Consider the following 4,493-nt stretch of genomic DNA (forward strand, 5'->3'; position numbering starts at 1 on the left):
GCAGTTGAAAAGCATCTATTTAAACTGTGATTCACATTTTTCCTTTCAGCCTGTCTGCCGATTTTTGTGCATGAATCAAATGAGGAGTCTGATTGCATTACTATTTTAAAGAGCCAATTTAAGAGTTCATTAAACGATACTGGTGTGTTTTAGTGCAGGTAATAGAAAGGTAAAGTTCTATATGGCATTAATAAGCTGGAAGGTGCAACTGGATTTGGTGGCAGAATTCATTTCTTCACCTTTCCAAAATAGTCTTTTGGAGGAGAACCATGTATCTCTATGGAGACAGGTGATGGGCACTTCATCAGCACAAGGCACAATTAGGGTACAAAACAGTAAGGCATATACATATATGTGCTCAGAGAGTTCAATGGCAAAAGCTTTATGGTCACCCCTTTAGAAGAATGGCTGACATAAATTCCCTAAGTCTAAACCACATGACTTGAAGTTAGCCAATCACCTACTTTCACCCAGAATGTTGAATCTTTAGTGAATGAGGAGCAGATGGAGAAAACATTTGTAGGTCAGGCAGACAAGAGCACCTACACGTGGACTAAACTGTTCTGACATATGACCTTGACTGTGCATCTTGCGTATTGCCCAGGCTCATCCTTTTAGCCTCCCACTTAGTTTGTGATTCTCCAATATCCCTTCAATATAGTATCCTTTCACATGAGATAACCAGTCTGTTTATGTTACCTGCAGCCAACAATTTTCATTCTTTCTGAAGTCCTTAATTAAGTCCTTCCTTAGGGAGCTTGATACAAGTGAATGAGATAGAATGACATCCTTTACCCAGTTATGGAGACACTGCTATCTCAGAGAATGGGACCAGCTGCCACATTTGAAGCAATGTGTTTCTAGTTGCTGGAAAAGTTGAAACAAAAAGGGAGCAACCATTTGTCAGGAACACTCTGGAAGGATTCTTAGACTTCGCAGGAAAATGGACTACAACCTCGTAACAGGTTGAATGAAAATGCTTTCCAAGTGCCAGAGACCTCTGGTCCTGTCCAGCTCTGCCTCTCAGCTGGCAGTGACCCACCGAAGGCTCTCAGGCTGGGAAACTCAGGACTTGGGCTGAGCACCAAAAGGAAGGGCTGAGAGAAGGGCTGAGCGTAGCAGCTTTCTCTGTTCTTCTTAAGACTCAGTTAAATCTAGATCAATCTGGATTGTATGTGAAGGGCAGTGAGCCCCTCCTTGATGAATGGGTAATCTCCTCAGAGCTATTCTTATCTAATTCTAGGTGCTTTCCAGTTGGTTCTTCACATAATCTCAATAATCCCTTTTTCCTCTATAAAGAACAAAATCTGATTCTGTTCCTGGGGTTTGAATCTCGAATCAGATAATCCACAGAGCAGCTAACTCCTAGGTGGACCAGACTAACCCACAATGACCTATGAAGCTGAAAGTGGGTACAAAAGATATATTTTCAAATCCAACTCTAAAGGACTAAAGTCTAGAACCAGTGAATAAAGTTACACAATTATGCACAGACCATCCTATTAGGTTCCTTAACCATCTTTCAGCCCTAGTACCTCCTTTTAGACCAGAGAAACTGGAGGCCTGAAAGAACCGTGTCCTGCCCAACATCACACTTTGAGTTGGGGCCCACGCTAGAACAGCATCGCTTGACGTTTAATGTTGTGCTCTTCCCAGCTGTCTCCCACCATGTTCTCTGTCACCTCCGGTTCTACCTAGCAGGCAAAGGCTGAGTAGGACTCTGTTCCTGCCCCTCAGAGAGGTGTCTGCGAGGCTCCTGAGTAGAGGAAGCTCTCACTGCAGGTCCTGCTTATGCCAAAACACCCCGGGAATAAATAAAGGTTCCCACTCTAACACCTTCTACTCTTACCAAGTAGGCACATGAGAAAAAAAAAAAAAAGAGTTTAAAATGAAAACTTGCAGAGATAGGGATTCTCTGCTGTTGAAATAACTTCCTTAACACATATTACTCAGGTAATACTTTCTTTGAGTCCACGGAAAATTTTTCAGAGCTAGAAATTGGACCTAAGAAAGCAAGTAGTCCAAATCCCATTTACAAGTGGGCAGACTCAGAGTGGAGAAGGGCATTTGGTCAATCCAGTGGGCTTTCCACTGAATTAGAAGTTTTCCCTTCCCCGGGACTTCCTGAGCTGGTGGGGGTTTGTGTATATGACACATATTAAGTGGCTAAAGATTACTAATGCGTCATTCTTTTGAACTCCAGTAAAGAAAGTGAGCTACTCTCACCCAAACCTTCCTATGGGGCTGCTGGGGTGAAAATTGGGCTTCTAAAGCCAGCTTATCCCTTTTAGCAATGTGACCTTGAACAAGTTAACCTCTCAGAACTTTGGTTTACCTGTCTGCAAAATAGGCAGAATAGAACTCACTGTCTCTATGGTTATTGGGAAGATTAAAGAAGATAACTTTTTTCCTTTCACTGCTGATAGCGCTCGCAAACATGGTGAACGTTCCTAAAACTCGCTGAACTTTCTGTAAGAAGTGTGGCAAGCATCAACCCCACAAAGTAACACAGTACAAGAAGGGCAAGGATTCTCTGTATGCGCAGGGCTAAAACTACAAAGAAGATTGTGCTGAGGCTTGAATGTGTTGAGCCTAACTGCAGATCTAAGAGAATGTTGGCTGTTAAGAGATGCAAGCATTTTGAACTGGGAGGAGATAAGAAGAGAAAGGGTCAAGTGATCCAATTCTAGAGCGTCATATTTTATTATATGACAATAAAATCTTGATATGTTCACTTCAAAAAAAAAAAAAAAAAAAGAAAGAAAGAAAGAAGATAACTTTTACAGATCCCCTAGCCCAGTGCCTGGTGTTCCCTGAAGGATCAGTACAAGTTTCCTTCCTTTTCTGTGCCCTCTCCACCTCACTTCTTCCTACATTGGCATGTATGAGAGAAGTGAAATAGACAAAATCACAAGGAGATTTTTCCTCTTGTAGGAGCTTCTTTCCCCAATACGGAAGATATTTGGCCAGGGATATTCGAGACCCCTGCAGACCCTACTATAAATATTTTTGGGAAAGCAATGTGCCCATCTGAAGGGCTGGTGAATTTCAGATTTCAGGTGCCAGGCTAACTAGTCAGAATAAATGTTCTTTTTAAATATATATATTTCAGAGAGGAAGGGAGAGGAGAGGAAGAGAGAAATAGCAATATCAATAGGAGAGAGAATCACTGACCATCGGCTGCCTCCTGCACGCCCCACACTGGGGATTGAGCCCTCAACCCGGGCATGTGCCCTGACCAGGAATCAAACCGTGACCTCCTGGTTCATAGGTCAACACTCAACCACTGAGCCACGCTGGCAACTGGGCAGAACAAATGTTCTTTATGTTCTAAAAGAGTCCTGAATAAAGGGCTCCTCAATGTTTAGAAAAACAGATGCAGTAAGCCTCTACTTTGGAAACAAGATTTTTCAAAGAGTCAATAAAAGCAGTAATCCTCATTACTGAAGAGCAAGGACCAGAGCCTTTATAAACTTCCTTATAGGAATCTTAGATGTCAGATTATCCAGCCTCCTAACTAGCCCTGGAGTCCCATCAGCACCATTCCAGACACCTTAGAGACCAGAACTGCCAATTTTGTCACAGCAATTAGGTTATTTTGTTTTGTTTTTGTTAAAGCATTTTTTTTAACTACAAGCTACAACCTACCTCCTGCTACTTCCAAATTTGATTCTACTTCTATACCTCTGGGGTCACAAGGACAAGTTTGTTCCTCTTCTGTGGGTTGCTGAAGGAAGAGAGCCATTGCTTTTCTAACATTAGGGCAAAGGGTTTCTACAAAAATGTTAAAATATAGGCTAGTTCACTCTCTAAAAATTAATCATAAATCTTGGTTTCTGGTGACCATAACAGGTGGGCAATTACACATACTATATAGTGTATAATTTCCCTGTGGTTAAGCTTTAGCTCAACAGAGTTACCAGTTCCCAAACATTATTGGCAAGGGTGAAAGATATGTGTTTAGACTCAGTGAAGTTGTTAGAGCCTTGCCTAGTCTCAAGGATCTCAAGCAAGTTCTGAGCCCAAGTCCCTCATCTGTGGAAAATGGAGATTACATTGGAGCTGTAAAATCTGTGGTAAAGAAGTCTGGAGATATGAGTTCATGTGTGTTTGGGTGGGTGGGTGTGACTGGTTATTCACTTTAGTTTCTGTCTGTGCGATGTTTGAGCTATGTGAGTGTCATAACACTTATTTGTAGCCACTGAGTTCTTTCTTCAAATCTCAATTGGGTCAATAATATTTAACAATGATAAAAGGGAAAGTTTGGATGACAGTCCCCAGGTCACTTCTACCTTGGTGATGCCAAGTTTGAAAACCCCTGAATGTATGGCCCTAGTAAGCTTTAATAAGTTTTTTATTCCAAACCATAAAACATATTATAGTTGAAAATATTTGATAACATGTAAACTGGACTCTAAATGTAAAGATTATTCTGAATCGTTTTGAACAGCCAATTCATTATAAATTCAGTATGTACTTAACTCATACCCACC

At 41.4% G+C, this 4,493-nt stretch overlaps 1 pseudogene across 1 annotated transcript; it reads left to right on the plus strand.

Annotated features, from left to right (window-relative positions):
* The first annotated feature begins 2,437 nt into the window (after window positions 1–2,437).
* On the plus strand, window positions 2,438–2,690 carry LOC307096495 (large ribosomal subunit protein eL42-like; annotated as a pseudogene). The gene has a single exon. The product of its transcript is annotated as a large ribosomal subunit protein eL42-like (transcript).
* Window positions 2,691–4,493: the final 1,803 nt, after the last annotated feature.

Source organism: Cnephaeus nilssonii (assembly GCF_951640355.1).
Source record: "Cnephaeus nilssonii genome assembly, chromosome: 3".
In the NCBI taxonomy this organism is placed as follows: Eukaryota; Metazoa; Chordata; class Mammalia; order Chiroptera; family Vespertilionidae; genus Cnephaeus; species Cnephaeus nilssonii.